Source organism: Dendrobates tinctorius, unplaced genomic scaffold, assembly GCF_039654945.1.
Source record: "Dendrobates tinctorius isolate UK_male_01 unplaced genomic scaffold, ASM3965494v1 ptg000278l, whole genome shotgun sequence".
Classification (NCBI taxonomy): Eukaryota; Metazoa; Chordata; class Amphibia; order Anura; family Dendrobatidae; genus Dendrobates; species Dendrobates tinctorius.
In genome coordinates, this window is record NW_027361945.1 from 2,042,348 (window position 1) to 2,065,190 (window position 22,843).

Here is a 22,843-nt window from a genome sequence, read left to right on the forward strand (position 1 = left end):
AGGGCGGACTGAGAGAGGGTTAATGATGGTGATGGAGTTGGTGTTCTTTATGATGGCCTAGAATCAGTCTTTCATTGATATAACAGTGGGATTCCCTGACTGCTGTGGCCTTGCAACGACACCTCAACATTTGCTGCTGTGCTAACCGATGGGCTTACAGTGGGGGAAACAATGTAGCGTTGCTGACTACCTTCGTTGTGATCAGTTGCACATGAGGTTTGGTGTTGTGTCCACGCTTGCAAGTGCATGGTGGTTAAATGTCTAAGCATGCAACTGGTATTCAAATTTTTCAGATTTTTCCCTCGGCTAAAGGTCTTTGCGCACTTCTTACAGATAACCTTGGCCTGATCATGAGGATTTTGTTCAAAAAGGTGCCACACTGCACTCTTCCTACTTTGGCAGACATTTTGCGGCATAGCACGCTGTGATCTTTTGACCCTCTGGACAAGCTGTCCAGCAACTCTTTTGATTTTTGGAACCTGTCTTTGGAGTGCTCCAGGCCTGCCAGATAACAGCTGTTGCGATGTTGATGTCTGCTGTGGATGCTCCTCATCTGAGCTATTGTAAGCAGCACCCTCTTCCCCCAATGGATGCCAATCTGGGTCAACAACTGGGTCATCCATCACCTCCTCTTCAATGTCATGTGCACCTTCCTCTGTGTCACCGTGTATGGTGGTATAGTGTGCGGGAAGGGGCACCTGAGTCTCATCAGGGTCAGAATCTGGCTCTGTACACTGCGAGGACAATGTAGTGCTCTGAGTGAATGTACCAGCAGAATCATCCATCAGCGGCTGTGCATCAGTGCACTCCATGTCAGATTCATCTTGGCCTGGGTAATTCACCATTTCACTTGATAATCCAGGCATGGTATGTGAAAACAGCTCCATGGAGTAATCAGTAGTATGGCCTGCATCATCCTTCAATCTTGGTTGGGGTGAAGGACACAAGGAAAGGTGTGGTTCATGAACATGAGCCTCCAATGACGACTCAGTGCTTTTACTTTTTACAACTGAAGAAGAGGAGGCGATAGAGCTGGAGGCTGAGTCAGCAATATAAGACAAAACTTTTTCCTGATGCTCTGGCTTTAAAAGCGGTTTGTCAACTCCTAGAAAACTAAGCCTTCGAAGCCTTATGGAGCCAGACGATGACGCAGGCTCAACACCACCTGCATTCGGTCCTATTTTGCTCTTGCCACTACCATCAGATCCACCACCAACACCATCATTACCAGCTGCCAACCCCCGCCCAATTCCACGGCCTCTTCCACCAGCCTTCCTCATTTTTGGTAAAAATGTAGACAAAATCCAACAAACTATATAGTAATGTAAAACAAGGTACAAGGTGTCTATAGGACAGGGGAGGTTTTGAATTTCTGCTCACACTAGTGGACACTGGACACTTTTGGATTGTGTGAGGCCCAATGAATATCTGAGCGCTATGTCACAGGCTCGATGGCACAGCTGTGACCAAAGTGACTAGAGGATAAGTGAGATTTTGAATTTCAGCAGACACTTGTGGACACTGGACACTTTTGGATTGTGTGAGGCCCAATGAATATCTGAGCGCTATGTCACAGGCTCGATGGCACAGCTGTGACCAAAGTGACTAGAGGATAAATGAGATTTTGAATTTCAGCAGACACTTGTGGACACTGGACACTTTTGGATTGTGTGAGGCCCAATGAATATCTGAACGCTATGTCACAGGCTCGATGGCACAGCTGTGACCAAAGTGACTAGAGGATAAGTGAGATTTTGAATTTCAGCAGACACTTGTGGACACTGGACACTTTTGGATTGTGTGAGGCCCACTGATATCTGAGCGCTATGTCACAGGCTCGATGGCAGAGCTGTGACAAAAGTGACGAGAGGATAAGGGAGATTTTGAATTTCAGCAGACACTTGTGGACACTGGACACTTTTGGATTGTGTGAGGCCCAATGAATATCTGAGCGCTATGTCACAGGCTCGATGGCACAGCTGTGACCAAAGTGACTAGAGGATAAGTGAGATTTTGAATTTCAGCAGACACTTGTGGACACTGGACACTTTTGGATTGTGTGAGGCCCAATGAATATCTGAGCGCTATGTGACAGGCTCGATGGCACAGCTGTGACCAAAGTGACTAGAGGATAAGTGAGATTTTGAATTTCAGCAGACACTTGTGGACACTGGACACTTTTGGATTGTGTGAGGCCCACTGATATCTGAGCGCTATGTCACAGGCTCGATGGCACAGCTGTGACAAAAGTGACGAGAGGATAAGGGAGATTTTGAATTTCAGCAGACACTTGTGGACACTGGACACTTTTGGATTGTGTGAGGCCCAATGAATATCTGAGCGCTATGTCACAGGCTCGGTGGCACAGCTGTGACAAAAGTGACTAGAGGATAAGGGAGATTGGATTGCTTTTAAAAAAGCAGTTTGCAGAGCAGTGGGTAAACAGCAATGCCAGCCTGTCAGGAAGCCTTAAAAGGCAGCCCAACAACCAACACCACTAATACACCACTATATAGCCTCCCCTTGCACTGCACACACAGTGACTGGTGTGTTGTGCAGGCCAAATCGCTAGCAGCAGAAACAGTTTTTTTGTCTTCTTCCCTGCCTAACGCTCTCCCTACAGAATCAGCAGCAACCTCTCCCTATACTGAGATCGGCAGAAGTAAGATGGCGGTCGGCGTGCACGCCCTTTTATACCCCCTGTGACGCCCACCAAAGCAAGCCAATCACTTGCATGCCCTTCTGAAAGATGGTGGTGACCCGTGCCTATGTCATCACGTTGCCCACAGTGTCCGTGGATCCTGATTGGCTGAAAAAGAGCGCAAAACAAACTTTTGAAACGCGACTTTGGCGCGTAAGTCGCCGACCTCGTGGCCGACCTCATCCTAGGGTCGGGTTTCGTTTCATGAAACCCGACTTTGCCAAAAGTCGGCGACTTTTGAAATTTTTCGACCCGTTTCGCTCATCCCTAGTCCTCAGGTTTTGCCCCCATAATGTCCTCAGGTTTCCCCCATAATGTCATTAGGTTTCCCCCATAATGTCATTAGGTTTCCCCCATAATGTCCTCAGGTTTCCCCCCATAATGTCCTAAGGTTTCCCCCATAATGTCCTCAGGTTTCCCCCTCCACTCCCCATATGTTCCTCAATCTTTCTCCACCAAATCACATTAATATGTCTGCACCCTGGGCCTGGCCTTGCTCCGAGTCCTCCTCACACACTGTCCTCAGTAAATTAACTCCCACTGCTCCCTCCTTAGCCGTTCCATGGGACTCTGCAGGCAGCCATCCCCCTATCTTCCCTTGCACAGTCGTCGTTGGTGTCTTCAGCTCCATTACCCGTCTGGAGCACTTATCGCACCAACCGCAACGCTGCCTCAGCTCGCCTCTGAAGAGCTGGCGTGTGACGTCGCAGCGTGATAATGTGACCTGATCATGCTCCTGGACGCTGGCAGTGGCGGCGCACGGGCACAGCGGCGCTTACACCTTCACAACAAGTGAGTCAGAGACAGAGTCTGTCAGACAGTGTGTATGTGTAGTAGCGTCTGAAGACGCTAGTACACAGACGCGCAGCACTTTCTCTGCACCGTCAGTTTGACAGCCGGCTCAGACAACGGGAGAGTCTGAGTGTGGGGGTGGCAGAATGCCGCCGACGGGGAGTCTCCTCCTTGGACCGCCACATCAGGCAGCCCGATGGTGCCCCCTGTCGGCTGCGCCCGGGGCAACTGCCCCGGTTGCCCCCCCCCGGATAAGCACCTGACCAGAACTGGTCCAGATGTGAGGAGATTTCTCCTAGGAATGCTGCTAAGTGATGGAAATGGCTGAGACCTAGCGTGAGAGGTGTTGGATGCCGCTGAGGAGTTAAGCCACAAGCATCAACGGTACCGCTCAGCTGTTGGAGGGGCCCCACATCTATCCATGTACACTGATTTATGTCCGGAGCAGACCCCGTTTGGTAAGAACACTAAAAAGCCCACTGTGCAGGTGGAATAGGTAACCGTACACGCACCACACTACATTCTGGCACCAAAAGACTTAAGGCTGAGATAGAGCCTGTAGTTAGATAGTTTGGCATATTTGACTGTTCAGTCCACAAATATTGCCAAAATCAGTGCCTAGAACTTTCAGATTTGTTGCAACAGTTCCTGTTTGTTTTGTAACTGAGAAACCTAATCCATACCTAGGTACCAAGATGGCATGCAATGGACTCCAAACCAAACTGTTTCAGGAGAGAGAATTTCTGTGGAACATTATAATGCAGGACAGTTGTTCAACTTTGATAGACTTTGTTCACTGCTAATTCACTGATACAGATGTCTAACTTTTGGAGTATTTTCAGTATAACTGAGGACGGACTATTCCTCAGATCACATCGGGATGGGAGAGATATATCTGGTTGGGGAATAGGAGTATTGTTTGTAAGATTGTAAACTGCTGTGCTGAACTGCAGGCGAGCTTGTATGTTACACTCATATAATTAATCCAGTCTCCATGGTGTAAACAGGTAATGGCCGGCCGATTTACACAGGCACGACAGTAAGTACAGTAGATTTATAGAAAGTACAGTAGTTACAGATTGTTTTGGTGCCACACTGTACAGCCCAAGGGTTTCAGCCTTCTGGCTAAATGTCTGTGCAATGGTTTGAAAGTTTTCTATTGTCTGGTTAAATTATCCACATACTTTACGTAAGTAAAATAGTTACGGTGAGTAAAATGTGTGAAGGAGTTGGTTCTCTTGCCCGTAACTCCACTGTATCCTGAAGAACACTCCCCATTATACTACTTACAGTTGTGGCCAAAAGTATTGACACCCCTGCAATTCTGTCAGATAATACTCAGTTTCTTCCTGAAAATGATTGCAAACACAAATTCTTTGGTATTATTAATCTTCATTTAATTTGTCTTAAATGAAAAAACACAAAAAGAATTGCCCTAAAGCCAAATTGGATATAATTCCACACCAAACATAAAAAAGAGGGTGGACAAAATACTTTTGGCCATAACTGTATAGACAGAGACCCCGTTTCCTACAATGTATCACTTATTGGGTTTGGCTCTGTTTCAATACAATGAGTGTTTTATCAGCATGAAATTATCACTGCCGGACTAGCTTCCTAAATGCATGCTGGTCCTACCACACCCCCAATAATGATTAGCAGCTTACTGTCAATATACAATGTACAGAGAAAGCTGTTACTGTTTAAACAGGGTTACTTTTCTGAGCTCGAGTACATCTAAATCATCTGTGTCATAATTTCTGCATCCAGTAAACTAAATGACACATTGCTGAAGTCAGGGTCTCTTTCCCTATATTATGTGGCTCTCAAATGAGATAGCAAAAACCTTGTGCCAGATTCCCTTGAAAAAGATTGTCTAGTTTAGAAAAACAACTTTTATAGAAGCTAGCCATAAACATGAGATATTTCTCTGCAGACCATTGGCAAATCCAGCTTCGTTTCGCCACATCTGCTGTAAATCGCCTGTGTATAACCACCACAGAAGTCAGATTCTCAGCGAATCTCACCAAATGTATCTGGATCTGACAACTTTCTGCAGATAAAAATCTCATGTTTGTGATCAGCCTTAAGGGGGCTTTACACATAGCGATATCGCTAGCAATATCGCTAAAGCGTTACCGATTTTGTGACGCAGCAGCGATATTGCTAGCGATATCGCTACATGTGATACTTACCTCCGACCGGCTCCCCCGCTGGTTATCGGTGATTGCGCGAGATCCGCCTGGTCCATTTCTCGGCGGCGGCTTCCTGCTGGCGCCGACGAGCGACGCGTGGACGAGGGCGGAGGACGTCATCATCGCCGCGTCTGACAGGTAAGTAACGACTGCTGCTGCATCGCTGTGAGATCTGCCTGTGTGGCAGCTCACTAGCTACCATTTAGCGATGCACCAGCGATCCTAACCGGGTCATATCGTGGTCGGGATCGCTGGTGCATCGCTAAATGTAAAGGGGCCCTTAGGCCACATGCACACATTGAGTATTTGGTGAGTTTTTTACCCCAGTATTTGTAAGCCAAAACCAGGAGTGGGTGATAATACAAAAGTGGTGCAAATATTTCTATTATGCTTTTCCTATTACTGTTCCACTCCTGGTTTTGGCTTACAAATACTGGGGTAAAAAACTCACCAAATACTCAATGTGTGCACATGGCCTTAGGCTGGAGACACACTAGCGATTTAAAAATCGGTCCGATTTTTTATGCAGGAGAGTTGGACGACTGTAATGCAATTGTCATACAAGTGTCATGCGTTTTTTGTGCGCTTACAATCTGATTTTTCACACCTAGCATCTGATTTACATCCAAATGCAGTGCAATTGCTATCAGACTGCAATGTGATTTTAACATGAACCTTTACATACAGAAGTTTGCTGTCACTTACAGAACATTTTTAAAACAAAATATTCATCAAAGCATATACGTGTGTGTGTGTGTGTGTGTGTGTGTGTGTGTATGTGTATATATATATATATATATATATATATATATATATATATATATATATATATACAGTATATATATATATATATATATATATATATATATATATATATCTATATCTATATCTCTCTCGCTGGAAAAAATTAAGTGACCACCACATCGAAACTCTGTCATGGGCAGCCCATTCTCCAGACCTGAACCCCATTGAAAACCTCTGGAATGTAATCAAGAGGATGATGGATAGTCACAAGTAGTGTTGAGCATTCCGATACCGCAAGTATCGGGTATCGGCCGATACTTGCTGTATCGGAATTCCGATACCGACTTCCGATATTTTTTCAATATCGGAATTCGGCATCGGAATCGGAAGTTCAGTTGATTGACGGCCTGACGTCATCATGATGCGCGGTGTGTGCGCATCATGATGCGCCGTCATTTCGGGCCTTCCGGGGGTCTCTGCCGGCCTGCCGGGGGGCTGTGCCGGCCTGCCGGGGGGCTGTGTGGACTGCCCGGGGTCTGTACCGGCCTGCCGGGGGGCTGTGCCGGCCTGCCGGTGGTCTGTGCACCCTGTGGGGGTCTGTACCGGCCTGCCGGGGGGCTGTGCCGGCCTGCCGGGGGGCTGTGCTGATGTCCGGGGGTCTGTGCAAGCATCGTCCGATGGGACTACAAGTCCCATCGGGCGATGCCTGCTACCATGACAGTGATTGACACATTAGCCAATGATGGGACAGTAGTAGTCCCATCATCCGGCTAATGTGTTAAATGTTAAAAAAAAAAAAAAAAAAAAAAAAAAAAAATACTACATACATACTACATGCATGCTACATACATACTACATGCTACATACATACTACATGCTACATACATACTACATACATGCTACATGCATGCTACATACATACTACATGCTACATACATACTACATACATGCTACATACATACTGCATGCTACATACATACTGCATGCTACATACATACTACATATATACTACATGCATGCTACATACATACTACATGCTACATACATACTACATATATACTACATACATACTACATACATGCTACATACATACTGCATGCTACATACATACTACATACATACTACATACATACTACATGCATGCTACATACATACTACATGCATGCTACATACATGCTACATACATACTACATGCTACATACATACCACATACATACTACATACATACTACATACTACATATATACTACATGCATGCTACATACATACTACATGCTACATACATACCACATACATACTACATACATACTACATGCTACATACATACTACATATATACTACATGCATGCTACATACATACTACATACATACTACATACATACTACATGCTACATACATACTACATATATACTACATGCATGCTACATACATACTACATGCTACATACATACCACATACATACTACATACATACTACATGCTACATACATACCACATACATACTACATACATACTACATGCTACATACATACTACATATATACTACATGCATGCTACATACATACTACATATATACTACATGCATGCTACATACATACTACATGCTACATGCATGCTACATACATACTACATACATGCTACATACATACCACATATATACTACATATATACTACATACATACAATACATTCATACAATACATACATAGACATACAGTACATATAACATAGAGTAACATACTTACCAATACTTGTCACATTGTTCCCCGAAGCCATTGTCTTTTCCGGGATAAATATTAACATAACAAACCACAAAAATACTCACCCACGATCCGAAGCAGTCCACGAGTGTGTCCCACGACGATCTTGGGTAGAGAACGGCAGCATCAGATGATGCTGCCGTTCTCTACGGGCTGCAGGTATCCTTCCGCACTGTATTCCTCCGCCACTTAAAAAAAAAAAAGTCCCTAGTCTCACTTTATGCCATTGCTGCGTGGGAAATTCCCACACAGCAATGGCATAAAGTGAGACTAGGGACTTTTTTTTTTTTTAAGTGGCGGAGGAATACAGTGCGGAAGGATACCTACCTTCCGTCATTGGATTCCTGCAGCCCGTAGAGAACGGCAGCAACAGCTGATACTGCAGTTCTCTACCCAAGATCGTCGTGGGACACACTCGTGGACTGCTTCGGATCGTGGGTGAGTATTTTTGTGGTTTGTTATGTTAATATTTATCCCGGAAAAGACAATGGCTTCGGGGAACAATGTGACAAGTATTGGTAAGTATGTTACTCTATGTTATATGTACTGTATGTCTATGTATGTATTGTATGAATGTATTGTATGTATGTAGTATATATGTGGTATGTATGTAGCATGTAGTATGTATGTAGCATGTAGTATGTAGCATGCATGTAGTATATATGTAGTATGTATGTAGCATGTAGTATGTATGTAGTATGTATGTAGCATGCATGTAGCATGCAGTATGCATGTAGCATGCATGTAGTATATATGTAGTATGTATGTAGCATGTAGTATGTAGCATGCATGTAGTATATATGTAGTATGTAGCATGTAGTATGTATGTAGCATGCATGTAGTATATATGTGTTATGTATGTAGCATGTAGCATGCATGTAGCATGTAGTATGTATGTAGCATGCATGTAGTATATATGTAGTATATATGTGGTATGTATGTAGCATGCAGTATGTATGTAGCATGCATGTAGTATATATGTAGTATGTATGTTGCATGTAGTATTTATGTAGTATGAATGTAGTATGTATGTAGTATGTAGTATGAATGTAGCATGTATGTAGTATGCATGTTGTATGTATGTAGCATGTAATTTTTTTTTTTTTTTTTTTTTTTTACATTTAACACATTAGCCGGATGATGGGACTACTACTGTCCCATCATTGGCTAATGTGTCAATCACTGTCATGGTAGCAGGCATCGCCCGATGGGACTTGTAGTCCCATCGGACGATGCCTGCACAGACCCCCGGAGCCTGCACAGACCACCGGCAGGCCGGCACAGCCCCCCGGCTGGCCGGCACAGCCCCCCGGCAGGCCGGCACAGCCCCCCGGAGCCTGCACAGACCACCGGCAGGCCGGCACAGACCACCGGAGCCTGCACAGACCCCCTGGCAGGCCGGCACAGCCCCCCGAAAGGCCCGTACAGACCCCAGAGAGGCTGTACAAGGGCAGGAAAGGGTTTTTCTTATTCCGATACCGGAAGTCCCATAGACTTGAATGGGACTTCCGGTATCGGAATCGGCGATACCGATACTTTTTTTAAAGATCGGCCGATACCATCCGATACGATACTTTGAAGTATCGGACGGTATCGCTCAACTCTAGTCACAAGCCATCAAACAAAGAAGAGCTGCTTACATTTTTGCGCCAGAAGCAGTGTGAAAGACTGGTGCAAAGCATGCCAAAACACATGAAAGCTGTTTTTAAAAATCATGGTTAATCCACAAAATATTGATTTCAGAACTATTCCTGAGTTAAAACATTAGTATTGCTGTTTCTAAATGATTATGAACTTATTTTCTTAGCATTATTTGAGGTCTGAAAGCACTGTTTTTGTTTTTTTTAATTTTGACCATTTTTCTTTGTCAGAAAAAAAACTGTAAAATTTATTGCTTGGAAATTCAGAGACGTTGTCAGAAGTTTATACACTAAAAGAACAATTTACATTGTATTCGAAAATATACCTATAAAGAGAAGAATCAGACAAACTGAACATTTGAAAGTGGTCTCTTAATATTTGCCAGAGCTATATATATATGTTTTGATGAATATTTCATTTTAAAATGACATGTAAATGGCAGAGGACTGCTGTATTGCTCTATGTAAAAGCTCATGTTAATATCACATTGCAATCAGATAGCAATCGCACTGCATTCTGATGTAAATCGGATTCTGGGTGTGAAAAATCGCATAAAAAACGCATGACACTCGCATGACAATTGCATTACACTCGTCCGACTCTCCTGCATCAAAATCTGACTGATTTTTTTTTTTTTTTTTAATCGCTAGTGTGTCTCCAGCCTTAGTTACACCACCTATAGCCAGTTTGCATGCAGCCTTTAGTCAAGGTCCTTTTCTTTCAATTCTTATATTAACAATTTTTCTTCCAGTATTCATCCATTCCCACATATTCAGAATATTAAAGATATAAACCCTTCTGGGTCATGACACAACAAAATTCTAGTTTTTCACCTCTTTCTCACCTCATCTTGACTGCTGCAATATCCTCTTAACAGCTTAGTTTATCTAGACTCTCCGTCATCTAAATCGCCATGAAATCTACTGTAAGCACCAACCACCCTCCTACTACTCCCTGCCAGTCTCCTCCAATTAGCACCAGAATTAAAGCCTTATAATTTTGTCATCCAATTCTTTCATCTCACACATGTCAGATTCCATTCACAAACACTCCCCTAACTGATTTCTTTGCTCCTCCTCTGTCCTAGTATTGCTTCAGGACTTCTCTGGAGCTGCCCAATATCTTCTGAATTTGTTATTTCTCTGTCTAGACTTATATTAAACTGCTTAAGCAATAAATCAAAGCATCATCCATCTTCACTCATCCATATCATAGCTTCTTTGTGTATTAAGTTAAAACTGTTTGCCTCCAATTACAAATTGAATTTTGTATTCCTTTCCTCTTAGATGACAAACTCACTCATAGCAGGGCTCACTACTCCTACTTGTGTCCATTTTTATATAATATAATATACATTAAAAAGTTAATTAAAGAAGACCTCTTGCTTGCAAAAACTGATTTCACTTCCATTTAAAAATCCTTCTGCTCTCCTGATTCTGCAGTTTTTTTCAGTTTTGCTCTATATCACTCTATTGCAGAGATATTCACTTTTGTTGCTTTTGGAGGCACTATGTGAAATCTCTGCTTGCAGACAAAATGGGAGGCTTTTTAGAGTCCTCGCTTTGGGCGTGCACTTTGACCTTCTCACTCTGACATGCTAACAATCGTAGGTCATCAGCTGATATAGCAGGCCAAAAGTCTCAGACTCCACTGAGCTGTGACGTGCAATGTCTGGGGAGGTAAGTTTAAAGTGCATGCACCCAGAGAAGGCTCTAAAGAAACAATCAGAGATTTCACATGATGCCCTCCGATAGCAACAAATGAGAATATCTCTGCATTGGAGTACATAAAGGAAAAAAGCAGAAGAATCAGGGGAGTTAAAGGATTTTTGAAGACATTTAATTCAATTTTTTGCACAAGTCACAGGCCCTCTTTAAAGGGATATTCCCATTTATAAAATTTATTTTAATACAGTAGTCATTTTTTTTCAAGAAGAAACATTTGCCTTCAAAGTAAGTCCCACAAGGGGTTCTATTCCACTTTAGGACCTTTCATTCATAACTGGATTAAAAAAAAACCTGTGTGGATGAGTCAGCAAAGTGTTTATGGTCTGGCTTAAAATATTTTGAAAAGTTCACATTTTTGTGACTTTTTTTTTTTTGAGTCCAGCTTTGAGCAGCTCCTCCAAAATGGGCTGAGCTGAGACAGATCAGGGCGTGGAATCGTCTTCTCATCCGATTCATGATGTCAGAGTCAGCATGGGTTTGTAACTAATAAGTCATGTCAGACTTACTTAATTTCCTTCTGTGACGGAATCACTGATTGGGTGGATCAAGGAAATGCTGTAGATATAGTATATCTTGACTTCAGCAAAGCATTTGACAAAGTATCTCATACAATCCTTATTGAAAAAATGACTAAGTATGGAATGGACAAGGCAACTGTTAGGTGGATTCATAACTGGCTTAGTGATCGGACCCAAAGAGTGGTCGTAAATGGCTGCACATCCAGTTGGAAGAATGTCTCAAGTGGGGTACCACAGGGCTCTGTCCTGGGCCCTGTATTGTTTAACATCTTTATCAATGATTTAAATGAAGGAATTGAGGGTAAACTGATTCAATTTGCTGATGACACAAAGCTAGGAGGGATAGCTAATACTAGAGAAGAAAGAGAGAGGATTCAAAAAGATATAAATAAACTGGAGAAGTGGGCAGCAACTAACAGAATGGTTTTTAACAGGGAAAAATGCAAAGTACTACATCTGGGCAATAAAAATGAAAAAAGCATATACAGAATGTGAGGAATAGGGCTAAGCAACAGCACATGTGAAAAAGACTTGGGTATACTAATAGATCACAGACTGAATATGAGTCAACAGTGTGATGCAGCAGCAAAAAAGGCAAATGCAATTCTAGGATGTATTAACAGAAGCATACAGTCTAGATCACATGAAGTCATTTTTTCCCTCTACTCCTCTTTGGTCAGACCTCATCTAGAATATTGTGTCCAGTTTTGGGCACCACATTTTAAAAAAGACATCAACAAACTGGAGCAAGTTCAGAAAAGAGCGACCAGAATGGTGACCGGTCTGCAAACTCTGTCTAATGAGGAAAGGTTGCAAGATTTGGGAATGTTTAGTTTGCAAAAGAGAATACTGAGAGGAGACTTAATAGCTGTCTACAAATATCTCAAGGGCTGTCACATTGTAGAAGGATCAACTTTATTCTCATTTGCACAAGGAAAGACTAGAAGCAATGGGATGAAACTGAATGGGAGGAGACACAGATTAGATATTACAGTCATGGCTAAAAGTTTAGAGAATGACACAAATATTATATTTTCACATAATCTGCTGCCCTCTGGTTTTTATGTGTTTGTCAGATTTTTTTTATCACATACAGAAATATAATTGCAATCATATTATGAGTAACAAAAGGTTATATTGACAGAATGAGTTAATGCAGCAAGTCAATATTTGCAGTGTTGACCCTTCTTCAGGACCACAGCAATTCTCCCTGGCATGCTCTCAATCAACTTCTGGATCAAATCCTGACTGATATAGCAGTCCATTCTTGCAAAATCAATGCTTTTATTTTGTCTGAATCTGAAGGTTTTTGTTTGTCCACCCGTCTCTTGATGATTGACCACAAGTTCTCAATGGGATTAAGATCTGGGGAGTTTCCAGGCCATGGTCCCAAAATCTCTATGTTTTGTTCCCTGAGCCATTTAGTTATCACCTTTGCGTTATGGCAAGGTGCTCCATCATGTTGAAAAAGGCATTGTTGATCGCCAAACTGCTCTTGGATGATTGGGAGAAGTTGCTCTTGGAGGACATTCTGGTACCATTCTTTATTCATGGCTGTGTTTTTAGGCAAGACTGAGAGAGAGCCCATTCCCTTGGCTGAGAAGCAACCCCACACATGAATGGTTTCAGGATGCTTGACAGTTGGCATGAGACAAGACTGGTGGTAGCGCTCACCTGGTCTTCTCCGAATAAGCCATTTTCCAGATGTCCCAAACAATCGAAAAGGGAATTCATCAGAGAAAATGACTTTACCCCAGTCCTCAGCAGTCCACTCCCTGTACCTCTTGCAGAATATCAGTCTATCCATGATGTTTTTCCTGGAGAGAAGTGGCTTCTTTGCTGCCCTCCTTGAGACCAGGCCTTGCTCCAAGAGTCTCCGCCTCACAGTGCGTGCAGATGCACTCACACCTGCCTGCTGCCATTCCTGAGCAAGCTCTGCACTGCTGGTAGCCCGATCCCGCAGCTGAAACTCTTTTAAGAGACAGTCCTGGCGCTTGCTGGTCTTTCTTGGGCGCCCTGGAGCCTTTTTGGCAACAAGGGAACCTCTCTCCTTGAAGTTCTTGATGATGCGATAGATTGTTGACTGAGGTGCAATCTTTCTAGCTGCGATACTCTTCCCTGTTAGGCCATTTTTGTGCAGTGCAATGATGACTGCACGTGTTTCTTTAGAGATAACCATGGTTAACAGAAGAGAAACAATGATGCCAAGCACCAGACTCCTTTTAAAGTGTCCAGTGGTGTCATTCTTACTTAATCATGACAGATTGATCTCCAGCCCTGTCCTCATCAACACCCACACCTGTGTTAATGGAGCAATCACTGAAACGATGTTAGCTGTCCTTTTAAGGCAGGGCTGCAATGATGTTGAAATGTGTTTTGGGGGATAAAGTTCATTTTCTAGGCAAATATTGACTTTGCAAGTAATTGCTGTTAAGCTGATCACTCTTTATAACATTCTGGAGTATATGCAAATTGCCATTAGAAAAAATGAAGCAGTAGACTTTGTAAAAATTAATACTTGTGTCATTCTCTAAACTTTTGGCCATGACTGTAGAAAAAACTTTTTGACAGTTAGAGTGATCAATGAGTGGAATAGGCTGCCACGAGAAGTGGTGAGTTCTCCTTCAATGGAAGTCTTCAAACAGAGGCTGGACAGACATCTGACTGGGATGATTTAGCGAATCCTGCTATGAGCAGGGGGTTGGACCAGATGGCCCAGGAGGTCCCTTCCAACTCTACGATTCTATGTGCTGGGGCACTTATCTTAGAAACATTAGAGATCTGCGGCGAGGCGCACAGAGGTGTATGTCACTTCTAAGAGGCGTCCAGTTCATTAAGACTGAGTCCAGCACCTCTGACCCCAACTTACTCTTACGAGTCAAGGCGTCAGTGTGCAAAGTGTTTGATCCAGGTCCAGCACCAATTTCTCATAGAAAACAATGAGATTTGTTCTGAGGTCAGTTTTCTTCTATACTTTTACAATCATTGTATAGGGAAAGAACAAATTGCTAGATAAATGGAAACCAGGCCCATCATCTGTCCGCAGCTTTCTGCATGGTGTACATAGATGTCTCCCAGAGATACTCTATCCACCTCATTCACCCTCAATCACATGAAACCACTATGTGAAGTCAGTCTCTGGCATCTTTCTGGCCGGGAATGTGCTTGGATTATTTCCAGGAGCACACAGTAAAAGCACGGCTGGTTACATATAAAAACATGCAGTTATCAGCCCATCTCTACAGAAGCCCAAATTTCCTCTGTTTTAAACACTTAGAAAAAGACAATCAGAAATTAAGGTGTACAGTGGTTGTTCATTACTGGCCAAAAGAAAGATATGAAATATATATTCAGGACACAAGTGAATGACGTCAGGGTAAGATATAGACATAAAACTTTACACAGCCAGAAACAAGACAGTAGAGAAGTCTGAATGAGACAGATTAATGGAGCGTCAGCCGCCAGGCTGGCAGGTCCCGGGGTGCTGGTTAGATTAGTTCCGATGCTGCTCCTGCCGGGTGCCTCAAAGGAGGATGAGAACATGGAATGCATGAAAACCCGGTCACAGGGGAGTGCAAAGGACGAGGAGAAGGAGAGTATATGCCACCTGATGAAGACAGAGTTTATCCGTCGAAACGTGTAGTGGAATCTAACAAAAGAAGAAAGCTTTTAATAAGGCTGTGTGCACACGATGCAGATTTGCAGCGGATCCACAGCGGATTTTACCACGCAGAAACGTTGCATATCCGCATTGTGATGTACAGTAGCCTTAAAATGAATGAAAAAAAAAACGCTGTGCAGACGCTGCGGATTTTTCCGCGCGGTTTTCCTGCAGTACAAAATCCGCAGCATGTCACTTGTTTTGTGCGGTTTTCCACCTCCCCTGTCTCCAAATCCGCAGGGGGGAGTCCGCAGTGGAAAACCGCACAAAAACCGCAAGGAAACCGCAGGAAAAATGGAAGAAATCCGCAGGAAAAATGCAGGTCATTTGACCTGCGGATTTCTTCCATTCTGCACGGAAAAATCCGCAGGGCTCAAAACTCCGTCTGCACTCAGCCTTACTCTCCTTCTCCTCGTCCTTTGCGCTCCCCTGTGACCGGGTTTTCCTGCATTCCAGAAACAAGACAGTAGACAGAAGTTTCTTGGCACACTGACTCACTTTTTCATCTCAGATTTTTACTTTTTGGAAATCGGTTAAGTTTGATACATTCCAGCGAAGTTGCTAATGTGATATCCGCAAACACTGACACCTGTATGATTATTCTGAAAGCATCGTATCAGGCATAACGTCACTTGAAGATCCAGCATTGCTTCCTCAAACACCTGTTCTTACAGAAGCATGCCTCCTCCTGAAAATCCTGATTCTTGTTTTATATTTTCTCTTGTATGAAATATCTATGGAGAACATTCTGCCCCTGCCCTATGGAGTAAGGAGGTCCTTTTCCATGGATATATCCATATCTTAGAGATCAGTAGCCATCTGCATCAGACCTCATGCACTCAAGAGTCACTCTGCCACTCCCATCCTTCTCCCTACTGAAAGATCAAATGCCAGAGAAACTGACCTCACATCTCCCAATTTTAGGAAACATGAATGAAGATGAAAGTGGGAATGATGGAATTATGGAATTCTCATACACAGACTGGTGAAGATGCAGTCAGTATTGTGAATTACCAGAATATGTTGTTCCTACAGCCGAGGTATAAAACACGACACTGTTACAAAGAGCGCACAGGGGAACTTGAGTGCGAGCTGTTGGGTCCATCATCGGGGATGGTTTCTCGGAATTGGATCATTCACCATCCAATAGGCTGAAAGCCATCAAGCCTGAAGATAAGAAAACTACACTGCTTCCTCACACAATGAATGTTCATGGCCTCTGGGGTATTTTTTTCATTTCTAGATTCATGTTCCTAGGCAGATCCGTGATCACCATCTGTCCCTTCTCTCCAAATCACATCTCTGAGTAGATCAAAGCACTGAATCTGCTAACACAAGACGCAAACCCTTGTAATGCATGGGTTGGCATATCATATAATTCTAGACAGCACCTTCTAATCATATCCAGAGTTATCCAGGAGAAATCATCTGCTAATCTTATGGGAAACGTATGGTAATCTGATGGCGGTAACGTAGCTGTGTGCAGTGAAGGGTGGGGGGCTTTAGCCTTAAGGATTTCTAAGCAGAGTATCTGCTCTAGAAGACATCTGCCATACATATAAGAAGCATGGGTCAGGAAAGAAAAGAGGATAGAGTTGGAGCGAACCCTGAATGGCACTACTTGATGCTGCCGCACCAGAACGCCCCAGTCCAATCACACACAATCCCAGAAGGACTGGTCTCACCTGTGTAACGTCGAGTTTAATGGGGGAGAGCGCTCTGTGTGGCCCTCGCCGGCTGCTTCCCCTCTGTCTTGCTCCTTTCCCCGTTTCTCTCCTGTGTGTCTCTTTTCTGTCACTCTCTCCCTCCCTTCTCTTTACTCCCTCCCTTCTCCTCCAGTCTCTCCCTTCCTCCCTCCCTCTCCCTTCCTCCCTCCTTTCCTCTTCTCCTCAGCACCTGCTGCTGAGGAGAACAGCTCCTCATGTAACAACCAGAGCCAGTCCACAAAGACTGACAGGATGAAGACCGAATACTGTAGGAAGGCACACAACATATCAGCAATTTCCATAATGTAACGATGCGCACACAGCGCCGGGGCCGGCCGAGGGAGGGCCACAGCCTTATGGCTCCGTGTAGCTGAGTCTACTGGCCTTACTACCAGCCAAAGCCATCACCTAGAAAGCCGCAGCAGTATCAGTGAGCAACCCGTGGTCGTCATCACTCCGCGTACATGTCAGCGGTGGCACACGGCCTCTCCACACATGCTACTGATATGTCTGAGGACAAAGTAGACGAAAAGTATATCACAGGCAACAAGGCACACACCATGGATACTAAAGTAGCTAGCAAAGGTTACACAAATAAATGTCAAAGTATTTATGGCTGATAAGTGTTCCTTGTAAAAGACAGTTAAAATAACATTTAGGGTACGTGCACACGCTGTGGATTCTGCTGCGGATTGATCCGCGTGGATTTAGCAAAATCCGCAAGTAAATCCGCATGTCAAAAGACCTGCTGTTTATCAGCCAATTAGCCTGCGGTTTTGCCCTGCGGTTTATCACCTCTACAATGGAGGAGATGGTAAACCGCAGCGGAATCCGCAGAAAGAATTGACATGTCAATTCTTTCTGCGGATTAGAAACCGCAGCAAATACGCGCGGAAAAATCCGCACCGTCTGCACTGCGGTTTAAATTTCCCATAGGATATTATGGTACTGTACACCGCAGGAAAAGCTGCCGCGGATCCGCAGCAGAATCCGCAGAATGTGCACACACCCTTAGAGGGGAACCTGTCATTAGAGTCATTCCGCAGCGTAAATTACAGATTGCAGCTGTGTATATTTTATGCCGTGCGATATTTAAGAAGAATCTGTCACAAGGTTTTGCTATGTAATCTTGTAATCTCAGAGCTGCGTGATGTAAGGCAGAGATCCTGATTCCAGCGGTGTCACTTACTGCGCTGCTTGATGTAATTTTGATAAAATCACAGCTTTATTTGCAGCAGATAAACCAGTTGTCAAAATATTGGGCTTTGTATACCCCCCCCCCCCCCCCCACACACACACACACATATTTGTAGCATATGGAAACCATAATGTGTAACATTATCAGTGTATTGGGACCACAATGGGGAACATTATCAGTTTATTGGGACCACAATTGGGGAGCATTAAATCATCAGTTTATGGGGCTCAAATCAGGGACATTATTAGTATATGGGAGACACACTGGGGGACATTTTAAGTTTGTAGGGACTACAATGGGCAGTGCTATAAGTGTTTGGCGTCAACAATGGAGACATGATTAGTGTATGAGGCTACAATGGGAACATATTAGAGACTAGGGGTACAATGGAGGACTATATTAGTGTATCACAGAAGGAAACATAATTTGTATATGGGACATCAAGGGCTGTGGCCACTATGAAGGACATTATTATGCATGGGGCTGCGGAGGGAAACATTAATAATGTGCCCTTTACAATAATAATTCAACAAATGTGGTCCCATACATTAGTAATGTCCCCTGTTGTGATTAATCATGTCCCCCATTTGGCCCCATACAGTACATATGTATGTGGCTACAATGGAGGATGCTACAACTGTTTTGGAACATTAAAGTTGGATTCTATTACCTTATGGGGGCACAAAAGGTGTAAATTACTACGGTAAGAGTAACACTGAGAAGATGAGCATTACTGCTCTATTAGGGAACAAAAACCGCCATTACTACTGTATGATGGTATTTTATTGTTAGCACTGTAGAGAACGGTACTATGTTGTTATAAGGCAATATCTGTCCCTTTTATGTGTTATTATTGGTATGCTGGTTTTGGTGTAGGGGATTGCGATAGAACACCCTTTTATTGCCTCCTGCCCTTCAAGAGCTGTGACGTAAATATATTGTTATTCTTCAGTACTGCTACACGGCTGAGTATTACCGACTGTCTGATTGGTATTGCCATGTTATGTTTTACCATATTGTAAGGTATTATGCTTTATTATGACCTTTGTATTGCATTGTATTTCTGTACAGATTAGGGTAAGTAGTGCTTCCTTTGGGAACATTAGAGGAGGGCACTTGTAGTATAGAGTTCATAGAATGGGTAAGCGTAGTTCTGGAATGGGCCACTAGACGGGGCATACTAGTGGGCCTTATTGTGATGGACTCAGATTCTGCTGAGCCGATTTTTTGAGTGGACCCTCTGGGTCGTGGCACTCACCCACCGAGGGCGAGCTTACCTTATGAGAAACCACCCCCTATACAGGGAGCGTCAGGGGCAAGACCAAGAGGGTGAGCCACCACGACTGCTGGGACCAGACGGCCGGCTCAGGGGAACACTATGTGCAAGTGTCTGAAGACAAGGACGGGCAGGAAGCAAGACAAGACAAGAGGTAAGCTCAAGCTATCTTCATTAAGAACTTCAGGATAACACTCAGTGCGAACGTGAAAACAAGCAACACGGCAGGGTGCATGCGTGGGCATGCCAAGGTTCATAGCATGGTACGGGCCAGGAGGCACACCTGGGTACAGGTAAAGGCACAATGGCATCGGACTCCGGACAGCTGGCAACGATCGACACGATCAGGGCATCAGGCTGCGGACATCAGCTCCGAACATCAGGCCGCAGTCATCAGGCCTACGATCTCTGGTAGCGATTGGCAGGTTCCGGGCATCCGGCAGGCAAACCAGGGTTCAGGCAAGGAGGCATGATAGATCTCCAGGCATGGTGCATGTTAGGGAACACGCCGAGGTCCAAGGCAGGATTCCAGGCAGGATGAGTGCTAGGGAACGGTGGTTCTGTACTGGTACTGTATCAGAAGCGTACAGCTCTATACAGTCTAGGGATAACAGTAACTCTCCGTATATATTTCATGAGTCATATACAGATGCTCACAGGCTCAGTATGGATTACCCAATAAAATGAAAAGGTGAAAAAGGGTACAGTATCACCAGATACAAGGTATATATAGTATAGTGTAAACATTCTGAATCTCCATATACATTTTTAGGAGGCAGACACAAACGCTCTCAGGCACAGTATGGATTGCACGAGAATATGAAAAGCTGTACATGGGTAATGTAACACAAGCGTACAGCTGTATACAGTGTTGGCCAAATTTGAAATCGCTGTATATATTTCCGGAGTCACCCTCAGACGCTCACTCAATCTGGGTTTGACCATAATAAAAAATGTTGTAAAAAAGGTACTGGATAGCAAGATAGCAAGTATATATATTATAGGGTACAATTGAAATCTCCCATAGTCCCGTAGTCAGTCTCAGGCTCTTACTCAGTATGGATTTGACCGTAATACTAAATGTCGAGCAAAGGTACTCTATAACAAGATACAAGCTGTATCGAGTATAGGGTAAAAATTGGTATCTCCGATTCACCATATATATAGAAGGCATAAACCACACGCTCACTCACTATGGATAATACCGTAATGCAAAATTTGGAACAAAGGTACTGTATCAGCACATACCAGGTGTATCCAGTCTATGGGAAATAGTAAATTTCTGTCTATACTTCCGGAGTCAGACACAGACACTCACAGGCTCAGTATGTATTACACCAGAATGTAACAAGTAGAAAAAGGGAAAGGTAGTCGAAGCGTACAACAATATACAGTGTTGTGGCACTTTTGAATCTTCGTATATATTTAAATCTCAGTAAGCCAGTCCAGACTCTCCGCTACTGGAAACTACATGGATACAAGTACAGATGGAAAGTCGAGTGTTAGCAGAAATTTGGGAATTACTCACCGCAGGAAAACCTCCCGGTAGATGTTGCAGAGGCGATGCAGACTCTCAATTACTGTGTCTGTGGAGACAGCGAAAACGGTTCTTTGTGAAGAAAGGATTTCTTTATCGCAGTAGCGTGGATCACATCACCGTTACTTGTCTCCATCAAATTGTGATCACAGGGAGAGATGTAGACATGGTCCTCACTGCCTATCATGATGTGTCTGGTCATTTTGGAGTGCCAAAGACAGAAGCCACAGGCCGTAGGCGATTCTATTGGCTTGGCATGAGAGGAGACATTGAAAAATGGTGGCAGGAATGTCACACGTCTGTGACTATCACAACTGTGAAAGGTGATCATAAAGCACGACTGCATCCGCTTGTAAGTTGACGTCCATTACAAATGGTAGCCATTGATCATCTGAAGGTAGAGGCCAGCAGGACAGGGCATAGCTACATCTTAACCATCATTGATCAATACACCAAATTTCTAGTGCCCGTCCCTGTGAAGAATTTAACTGCCCAGACTGCACAGCAATGGAGCAGGGAGAGGTACGTATTGCAACTTGCAAGTGCTGTGGCCATGACCAAGCAGGGGGGGCACACTCGTGGCCGACGGTACTGGCACAGGGCCCCTCATAGTACGCTGGTGTGTCTGACGGCGAGTGGGCTCCCCCACCGTCAGAGACACGGTATTGTACTATGAGGGGCCCTGTGCCAGTGCCGTCGGCCATCTGTGGGCCCATCCACCTGTTCAGAACAATGGCACTTGCCCGGGTGTGCCAGGTGTTGACCCCAGCCATTGGGGGGGTGGGCAGCCCACTTAGGGAGGTTTAAAAAATGGCATATGTTGATGTTTTGGCTGGACATTCAGCTGCTGCAAAGGGCGGAATTGGGTAAGTCCGAGGAAGAAGAGGACAAAAGCGAGGCAGTTTTCTGGGAACCCATGTGTCATCAGGGGAAGGTGGGAAAAAATCCTTTGCAACCCATGCATGGTTCATTTTAATGAAGGTTAGATCATCAACATTTTGGGTAGACAGACGGGTCCTTTTTTCTGTCAGGATTGATCCAGCAGCACTGAAGACTCTTTCAGATAACACACTAGCAGCAGGGCAAGCGAGCTCCTGTAAGGCATATTGTGCCAATTCAGGCCAGGCGTCCAGTTTAGAGGCCCCATAGTCAAAGGGGAATGACTTGTGAGGGAGAACAGCGATATGGGAGGAGAAGTAGTTTGTAACCAAAGTTGACAACTGCTGTCTCCTGTCACTTTTAATCGATGCAGTATTAGCAGTCGTGTGAGCGGTACTTGAGAAATCATTCCACAACATGGTCATTAAACCCCTGTCTCCAACACCACTTCGGCTGTGTGCACCACGAACACCTCTTCCATTGTGCCCACTATGGCTCGTGGGAGAACCAG

General features: G+C 44.0%; 1 protein-coding gene across 7 annotated transcripts in view; it reads right to left on the reverse strand.

The window, feature by feature from the left end:
* Positions 1 to 17,549, reverse strand: part of LOC141072599 (sphingomyelin phosphodiesterase 3-like) — an 844,331-nt gene extending 826,782 nt beyond the window's left edge. For all 7 annotated transcript variants that reach the window (XM_073559894.1, XM_073559891.1, XM_073559887.1 and 4 more), the window contains exon 1: positions 17,422 to 17,549. The gene's annotated coding sequence lies outside the window, so the exon portion shown is untranslated. The remainder of the gene's footprint in view (positions 1 to 17,421) is intronic.
* Between the last annotated feature and the right edge of the window lie 5,294 nt (positions 17,550 to 22,843).